The 10,150-nt window shown below is 44.4% G+C and overlaps 1 long non-coding RNA gene across 1 annotated transcript in view; it reads right to left on the bottom strand.

Annotated features, from left to right (window-relative positions):
• LOC112873922 overlaps positions 1–9,538 on the bottom strand; it is a 12,926-nt gene extending 3,388 nt beyond the window's left edge. Inside the window, exons 1-2 of the long non-coding RNA XR_003224852.1 lie at positions 9,527–9,538; positions 8,909–8,910 (exon numbers count right to left, since the gene is read on the bottom strand). This is a non-coding gene — a long non-coding RNA (uncharacterized LOC112873922). The remainder of the gene's footprint in view (positions 1–8,908; positions 8,911–9,526) is intronic.
• Between the last annotated feature and the right edge of the window lie 612 nt (positions 9,539–10,150).

Here is a 10,150-nt window from a genome sequence, read left to right on the forward strand (position 1 = left end):
ACTGATGCTAGCTTCCAAACCAACAAAGATGATTCAAAGTCGCAATCATGATTTGTGTTCACATTGAATGGTGGTGCTATAAGTTGGAAAAGTTCCAAGCAGGATACCGTGGCTGATTCTAGAATGGAAGCTGAGTACATTGCAGCTTCAGAAGCTGCAAAGGAAGGTGTTTGGATGAGGAAGTTTCTCATTGAGCTTGGTGTGTTTCCGAGTGCGTCCAGCCCATTGAACCTCTAGTATGACAACAATGGGGCAATAGCGCAGGCTAAGGAGACAAGGAATCACCAGAAGAACAAATATGTACTGCAGAAGTTTCACCTCATACGAGAGTTCGTCAGACGGGGTGAGATCAAGATATGCAAGATACACACGGATTTAAATGTTGCTGATCCTTTGACAAAGCCTCTTCCACAGCCTAAGCATGAAGCGCACACAAGAGCTATGAGTATTAGATATCTTCTAGATTAGACTCTAGTACAAGTGGGAGACTGTTAGAAATATGCCCTAGAGGTAATCATAGAGATGATCATATTTCATAGTATCCGCGATGTATTATGTGGTCATTGAATATCCATGAAAGGCAACTTGTATTGATTGGCAATTATGTGAATTATTTGTGAGACTCTTTACTTGTGTGGTTATTCTAAAGTTGTTCCTAGTCGGAGTTCATGTATGGACACACATGAATATTAGACTAGCACATGTATTAGTTGATGACTGTGTTTCACAAGTCATAGACATGGAGATGTCAAACTAATAATGTGGGCACATGGATGACATGAGGCTGGACCGACCCAACTCGGCAAATCATGATTTCTCATTACACAATGTGTACGCTGTCAACTATTGGTCGAATAGGAGTACTCGGGCCATGTCTGTTCGCACGTGAGCCCATAGGGTCACATACTTAAGGGGCTGGAAGCCTAATAAAGATATGATCCGAATTAGACTGGGCTTAGGTGCACTAATAGGCCTTGATTAGGAAGCCCATTAGTGGGCACCTGTAAAAGAAGGGGTGGGGCGCATGGAGTGGCTAACCCTAATTCCACGCCTGGTGGTAGCCGCCTGTTCCCACGCCCGCGGCCACGGTTGCCCTCGCGGACCTAGCAGTCCGGAGTGCGACGCTTCTTCCCCGTACATGTGGATACCTTGGAGGTGCTACATCTGCTACACGAGAACGAGCCGCACGTGAGGAGGTCTTGCAATTGCACTGCCGGCGACCGACTGCACTACCCTGACGCGCTACAGAAGTTCCGCATCCGCGCATCCAGTGGTAATTCCATGATCTATAACAATAGTTTTCCTGGTTTATGCGGTGGAAATTTTGGTTTATCACTAGCATAGCCCACCTCATACCCTTCAAGTATAAATATGAAAGAGATGAAATTCACAAACTTGAAGTCTCATGACTGCCATGTCGTGATGACACAATTGCTTCCGGTTGCATTGAGGGGTATTCTACCGGAGAATGTAAGATTGACAATTGTGAAGCTATGTGCCTTCCTCAATGAAATTTCACAGAAGGCAATCGATCCAAATAAGCTCATAAAGCTACAGAATGATGTGGTCCAATGTCTTGTCAGTTTTGAGATGGTGTTTCCACCTTGGTTCTTTAATATTATGACACATCTCCTCGTCCACATTGTGAAAGAGATAAGCATTTTCGGCCCTGTATTCCTACACAGTATGTTCCCTTTTGAGAGGTACATGGCAGTCCTAAAGAAGTACGTTCGCAATCGTTCTCATCCAGAAGGTTGTATTGCCAAGGGCTACAAAACAGAGGAGGTCATTGAGTTTTGTATTGACTTTTGATGATCTTAGTCTCATCGGGGTCCCCATGTCACACTAGATATCAAGACTTATCGAAGCCGATGCAAAAAGAAGGCTGAACGGGAAGAAAAAGTGCATGCCCTTGAAGAACGAGCAGCTTCGATTGAAGGTGCATTGGAAGCTAGCCATCGACAACAAGAAGCTCCATCAGTTCCTAATATGGAGAGCAGCCCCGACTCTCAACGCCGTAGTAGCGTCGCTTCCACGGAGCACCCAGCCGGAGTCCGAACTGAAATGGTTGCGGACAACCAACAACATTACCCCATGGATGACATCACCGTGAGGAACCCCTGTGAGCTTCTTTATCAGCAAAGGAAAAAGATCAAAGTAGTGGCTCGCGGTATTGCTGAAGTACCTGCTCAAGGTAGGACAATTCATGGCGCGTCGATTCCTGAAGGTTATGCTAGAGTCATGGTTGACCGAGTCGAGAAAGGATGGGAAGACCTCGACCTCGAGATCCCTGTAGGTGATGGAGAAGAGGAACTACAACATGCCCTTCACACCTGGATCTGTTGGAACAAGCGCTACACAAGATTTCCACAAGGAAACACAAATTTCACAGCATCGCCTCAGAACCCAATGCCAAGATCGCCACCGTCACCACCCGCACAAAGGGGCCCCAGCATGGATCTGCCGTCACCATCTCCACAAAGGGATCCTAACATGGATCCGCCGTTACCAACCGCTCAAAGGGACCCTAGCATGAGTCCGCCACCTCCTAAGGTGAAGAAGACCGCAAAGGCTTGGGTCCTGCCACCGCCACCTCCATAGGTGAAGAAGAACCCAGCTAAGAAGAAAGAGAAGCCTCTACCTCTAAAGTTAGCATATGAAATGAATAATGAGAAATTGCATGCACACGTGAGAGAGGAGGTTACCGATCACTTCACACTGAGGAAGCCTGAGCCGAAGCAACCAGTGGATCCAGCCGGGCAGAAGTTCTTCGTAACCATATGCCAACCAAGAGCGAAAGAAACACTATCGGACTACGACCGCTCAATCATAAAGTCTTATCAGAAGAAGAGTAATCGTTGGTACAACCAAATCCTCCAGCTCGGAGAACAACCCAAACAATCAATACCTCCATTAAAAGTGTTTTCAAAAGAAGATGAAGCTACGGCCGAGTTTGTGGTGGAAACGAATCTCACAAAAGCTCAACTCCGAGAGGAGGATCAAATCCCGATTCACCTAGGGACAGTAGTTACTATTATTTTCAAGTGCGCGAGATCCTATTGATTTATTTGAAAAAAATGCTGAAAACCTATATATTTTGACATTCTTCTGAAAAACTTATGGGAAGAAGTTCTCTAGGCGCGCACGCCAATGAGCAGACCCTGGCCTGACACTCATTTGAAGCTTGAGAAGACATGAAACCTGAAGAATTAGGCTACTTCAATATATATATTAGACTCACGGTAGTAGTTAGGAGTTAGGACATGTTTGGTAGGTGACATGGATGGTGCGCGTACCGTGAAGCTTGCTTGATGATAACTTGTATGGATTTTCTTTTTTTTAAAATGTTGACAAACTGACCTTGTTTGATTCATTCATGACCTTTTCTTTGCTTTGTTTCATGGCAAATTACCTGCTATGTCCTTTGAGATATATCCTACACGAAACGAATCTGGTTTCGATCGAGCACACGATCCTGACTTCTCCATTTCCAAGATTAACTTATACTGGACTCCAAGACCATACACCAAAGCAAGTCCCAGTCCAAGTAGAAACTCAAACTGTATGCCTTGGGGTTTCTTTATTCCAACAAAGTTGCTTGTAGAGACTGACCTTTCAAAAAAAGACGTCATAAAGTCATAACTATGACAAGTCCGGCAGGAGTGAGGAATCTAGGTATGATGTGTCCATTCTGAGGTGACTGACATCGAGAACGATCAATGCATTTACCGTAGCTGGATTAGAATAAACTTGATACTTGATCAATTGTTTGTCGGCCATAAAAAATACTTTGACTTGATCCATTCCACTGTTACTGCCTTAGAGTAGGGGAAAATTGCAGAGTCAGAGGTCATAGTCCTTGCAGGGTAGCTTCCCCGTATCTTTGTCGAAGCATGGCACTACGACAGCTGTAGTCCCCTCATATTCGCCGCCACCGGGTCATTTCCGAGAATTCCACTGACAGCTACCGTCAACCTCTAGGTTTTGCTCACAATCAAACCGCATATCATCTTTCCTCTCTGCGAGTCAGATGTACATACTTCCCTCCGGCGTGTTTGTTTAAGCTTCTGGGAGTTTTTGGACTACTAGCTAGCTAGATTCCCCCCAAATTCAGAAGCTGGAAAGCTCATGGCAGGGTACTTCTGACTTGTGGCGTTTAATGACATTTGATTTTTGAAGATCCTGAAAGCTAATGGTCCAAGAATACCTAGAAACTAAAACAAACAGGGTCTAATCATCTTATCTCAAACATCACATATTTAAGAACATAGAGTATTTTTCTCTTTACATTTTCTTCTTCTCTAATTTGGGCTCAACATAATCACTGAAATTCATGAAACCGATAGTGACAGCCTCGCTAACCAGTAGCCATTGGCTAGCTAGTTAAACTTTGGTACTTGAATCACGAGTGACAATTGTGATGTGCACCCCGTGAAGTTGAGTTGTCACTCTTCTGGCGCCACGATAGAGAGATGCACCTTATCTTACTTCTTCCTTTCCATCTCACAGCAATATCTCCCTGCTTTCCACTACCCATGCATTCCTTCACACTATTGTGCTTCTTAGCGTGAGTTTCAGAGCTCTCAAAAGTCAAAACACGCGCCATGCCCATGACGGTGGCTGTTAAAGGAAAGGTGGAGATTGAACGAATACCAAGCTAGCTACCTGGTGGCAGGTTGCGCTCGCGCCGCCCGCCCCCCCCCCCCCCCCCCCCCCCCCCCCCGCATAGTGAGTCTCTACTTCATATTTTTCGTCTACACGATCTGTGGAAATAGCTCCCATTTCTACTGTTTTCTTTTTCCTTGACTTTGTCAATTTCTATCTTCAGCTGGTCCTCAGTTAGACCATATTCTCCAGCTAATGGTTAGCTAGCTAAATTTAGCTATTATGAATCCAAACAGATCAGTTAATGGACTAGCTAATGATGTTCTAGCTAATTGAAACAATATCATCTCATTAGTTGATTCAACCTAGCTAATCCCAGCTAAAAAGTCAAAAGACCATATTACCCTAACCTTTCAGTTCAATTTCTTAACACATAGCATGGTCTATTCATATTAACAATTAGCAATTAGTTGGTGGAATCAAACACATCCAGGTAATAACCTTAGCTAATCTTTAGCTAGCTAAAATTGACTATTATCAATTAGCTAGCTAATTATTAGTGGGGGAGGATCCAAACAGGGTCTTAGTTTGTAGACACGATGCAAAGCCTATTTCTTTCTTGTATACTAATCAATTTGTGCCCTATTTCAAATACACGTGGTCACAAAAATTCCTGCTGCTCAGTTGTTGTCGAGTTGCCCATTTTGTCAAAATTAATCAATATTTCCCGGTCATGTTGTGGTTGTAAAACTCAATTTTATTAATTGCATATGAAGAAATATAGGTTAAGACGGCTCTCCTAAGTAACCTGAAAAAAGACAAATGTAACGAGAGACAAGAAAAAAATTTGAAATGCACGTGATCGTTCAATTTAGGCATTTGAAATTACAGGGGCGCAAACCGGAGAGAACGAATAATCTCCGAAGATGGATGACCAGGCCATCGATCGAATTGCTCTTGCAGTGACGTCACGCTGGAAGTCGGGAGCAACAAAACCAACGGAGACTTGTAATTTTCCACGAAACAGCAGGGAAAGCGATCGGTCGTCCATTAGAATAACGTCGGGCCCTGTTGCTCCGCTTGACCGCCGCATTAGTTAGGCAGCATGGTTTGGTTGGGCAATCCCCAGAGGCTACTTGCAAGCACATCAAAAGCCTAGTTGTGCGATGTGTGATCATGCGCTCCTAGCATGCATCATGTTTCCATCATCAGGCTTTGCTTAAGCTTCCAATAAGCCGCACCAAATTATATCTGGTAATAACGTGCTCGATCTCATTGCTTACTGTTGAAAGCGTGTGGTTTTTTTGCTGCACCGTGTAGTGGACACTTTTGCTCGTATGAATTTAGCTACTTCTAGTAGTAAGGTCTGATAACTACCCACGTCTCCGGAATATAGATACTAATTTGATACTTTCAAGTAGGCAACATATCAGGTGCAAACGAGACTGTCCGTACAAACCCGTGCAAACCAACTAACAAAAGTCGCAAAAAATTCTCAAAAAGATTATGTATATATTTCATAGCCTTCCTTACTACTGTATAAAATTTCAAGTTCAAATTCATCATATGTTAAGAGATACAAAAAAGAGAAAGTTTTAAGAGTTTTCTCTTTTATTTATCTCTCAGAATTTTCTCTTTTTAGTATCTCTTAACATATGATGAATTTGAATTTAAAATTTTATACAGTGGTAGAGTAGTTTATTAAGTATATACATAATTTTCTTGAGAATTTTTTGCAACTTTTGTTAGTTGGTTTGCACAGAGTTTGCACGGATACCCTCGTTTGCACCTGATATGTTGCCTTTCAAGTAATCCTCATGCATTTCCAAAGTACCAAAAAAAATAAAGCTGTGGAAGCAACAACCAAAGCCAACCTAGCGCATAACACTCCTTTACTTTCTGATAGTCGTAGATGGTACTACCTTAATCCTAAAATATAGCAACTTTTAGACTTGATCAAGTCAAATATTTTCATCTTCGATCAATAGTATCTTAAAAAGTAATTAATTTTAAAAAGAAAAGAATACATGTTATAATAATTAGCTTCATTATGAATCTATTAATATTATTTGTATATCGTCAATCTTTATAATTTTTTATCAACAATAGTGTCAGACCGGGAGCTACGGGACTGTGCACATAGCTTATATCTTACAGGATAAGAGGTGCGACATGGCCCACGCCCTACACCAGTTGTAAACTACTTATAGCGTAGTAGAACTACTCATACAGTAGAAAACTAGTCGGAGACAGTAGGAAACTACCCGAAAAGTACTCGGGTAGGACTTCTGGGCTCGAATCCGACTAGGACTTCCATATAACCCTATTCCCCAAACTATATAAGGGCGGGCAGGGACCTCCTCCAAACATCATATCACCTGATCACCACATAAGGTAATACAAACCACAAAGGACGTAGGGTATTACGCTCTCAGCGGCCTAAACCTGTCTAAACTTTGTATTTCTTGCACTTCGAGTTCCTGATCTCGGCAACACCCTACCTACAAACTCACCACCTCGGGGGTATCCCTCGGTTGGCGTGGCGGTAAAACACTGACAGCTGGCGCGCTAGGTAGGGTTGTTCATCGAGCATCTACCAGAGAACTCGATGGCATCGTTCAACTTCACCAGCGTTGTTCTCGATGAGGGCACGACGTTCACCTTCAGCTCCTGGTTCTGCATCGCTGAAACCAGGGAGCCGACAGCATCTGCTCCAGCATCCTACTGCAACATTGGTGCCCTCGTTGATGATCTCAGCGAAAAATTTCAATTTCCGATCTAATCGGAAACCGTAAGGACGAGTCTGGATCCAACCCGGCTCCTACTCGTGATCGACTCGACTGCTGCTCACGTCGCAACATCGACGCGCCGTCGCTGCCAACCCTGACGACGCGGCTCGACTCTAGCTTGCGCTACAACGTCGACGTGCTGCGGTCGATCTCGACTACCCGATTTTACTCCAGCTCGCGCCGCAATGACGATGACTACCAGTAATCACTACTACGAGTCCATACCGGCTACTTCCTCTCCAATCAAGCGTCGGCCAAAGACAGCCACTACGGCTGGGGAAGGAGCGCGCGCGCAACTCTGCATGAGGAGTCGCTTCGTCGACTTCCACTTGATGGCATTTGGTCAAGAGACTTACATCGCCATCTACCATGACAATTCGGCACAACCCCAGCTTGTATAGCAGTCTACCACGACAACTCTGCATGGCTCCTACTTGCGCCAACGACTACTCCGACTACTTGTCTCGACAAGAAAACTAGTCCGGAGTGGGTTTCACACCATCAACAACTAGTCGGAATCAACTCCGACTAGTCGGCTTCATCAACAAACCGTCGCGGCTCCATCGATGACTGCTGCGGCTTCATCTATAATCGTCCACGAATCAAGCTAAGTCACTTATACCTTTTCCGACTTGTTCTGCACAGGATCGGATACATTTTGTGCAAACCACATTTTCTTCACTAGGCCATGTCGTGCCTGTTCCCGTTGCCTGCATAGTCCGCCCTGCGGCACGGGCGGTGGGATTACACCCTATAAGTGCGCTCCACGAGCGTTCTCTTTTTCACGCAGTGTTGACTACTCTAGTTTTCTCTCAACGGTTGCTACAATACCCGGGTAGCGTACGCTTTAATCCGTGAAACCTCGACTCTTCTATACGCCTATGCTCCTACGCGTGCATGCGGCCACGCTCCCTGCGCTATGGTCTACAGCTATCAGGGATCAGGTGCTTAAACGTAATAGGCTACCTACCCGGGAAATTATGTGACCTAGCAAGAGTACAACGCGAAAAATTTTAGATGCATTTTACAATGTTAGGATTTGCTCCCAACATGATATCATGTATATCAGTTAGAACATACTTTTATGTTTACCTTGTAGGGGACCTGACCTAGAACATACCGCTGGGCGAGTCGGATTCAATTCCAAGTAGTTGGCTTCATTAACAATCGCCAACGACTACTTCGACTTCGCGAGAACGCTTGGCTACGCATCACCAACTACAACGACTACTCGGCAAAACTTCAGCTTGCGTTGCTTACTACGTCGACTACTCAGAATGACTTCTGTTAGGGTTGTCGACACACTAATCGCTTGACTGCAATTAGTCCGATTCAACTCTGACTAGTTGGGTTCATCAACAAACTACGGCGACTACTTCAACTACTCGACTTCGTGAAGAATGCTAGGTGACACGCTGACGACTACTTTGACTACTCAACTTCATGAAGAATGCTCGGCGACACGCTAGCGACTACTTCGACTACTCGTCTCGCCTACAAAACAAGTCAGAAACGACTCTGTTTGGCGACATGCTAGCGACTACTTCAACTACTCGTCTTGCCTACGAAACTAGACACGCCGGCCACTACTTCGACTACTCGTCTCACCTACAAAACTAGTCAGAATCGACTCCGACTAGTCGGCTTCATCGACAGTTCAAGATCCAGCGGCAACTTGGCCAATGCGACACGGCACTCAAGGCAAAGGGTTTAATTTGAGTGGTAATTTAGGGTGTTTTTTGGTGAAGTTATTTGTTTAACCATTTTTTCAGAAAATTCATCCTGAAAAAATGGTTCTCGAATTTCTGAACCAATTTGCCCATCTTAACCATCAAATTCTTACCGTCATTGCATGCCACGATTCTTTGGATCCTTTTTACCAAAATCTTGAAAATTTGGATTCAAGTCTCGGGTGCTGCAGGGGCAAGTGTCATCAGTAACTTATTTTTTAAATCTTTTGAAAGATAAGGATAGAAGACTAAATTGACTCTCAGCCTGATTCTACGAGTCAACCTAAGGCTCGGGAGCTACTTCATATGGAGTGCAAGTTCAATCGCACCCCATATAAAAGAAAACTTGACAACTACTTGGGGCAAAATCACCTCACAGCCTCGATGCAGTCAAGGAAGTACTCGGAAGACACCTTCACGATGGAGCTCGGGAGAACTCGAAGACATCTTCAGAAGTACTTGGAAGCCTACAGTACTCGACTACGAAGAGCTCAGAGACTTCTCAGACCCGGTGCCACGGGACTGTGCACATGGCTTATATCTTACAGGATAAGGGGTGGGACATAGCCCACGCCCTACACTGATTGTAAACTACTCGTAGACTAGTACAACTCATCATACATTAGTAAATCTAGTCGGAGACAGTATGAAACTACCCGAAAAGTACTCGGGTAGGACTCCTGGGCTCGTATCCAATTAGGACTTTCATGTAACTCTGTCCTCCAAACTATATAAGGGCGGGCAGGGACTTCCTCCAAATATCATATCACCCGATCACCACCTAAGGCAATACAAACCATACAAGATGTAGGGTATTACGCTCTCGGCGGCCCGAATCTGTCTAAACTTTGTATTCCTTGCACTTTCGAGTTTCTGATCTTGGCGACATCCTACCTACAAACTCACCACCTTGGGGGTATCTCTCGGTGGGCGTGGCGGTAAAACACCAACAGATAGTCAAAGTTTAAAAGGTTTGATTTAGAAAAAAAAAAGCACAAACAAAGCTAAATCCTGGGATAGAGAGTA

The sequence above is a fragment of the Panicum hallii genome, chromosome 1 (assembly GCF_002211085.1).
Source record: "Panicum hallii strain FIL2 chromosome 1, PHallii_v3.1, whole genome shotgun sequence".
Classification (NCBI taxonomy): domain Eukaryota; kingdom Viridiplantae; phylum Streptophyta; class Magnoliopsida; order Poales; family Poaceae; genus Panicum; species Panicum hallii.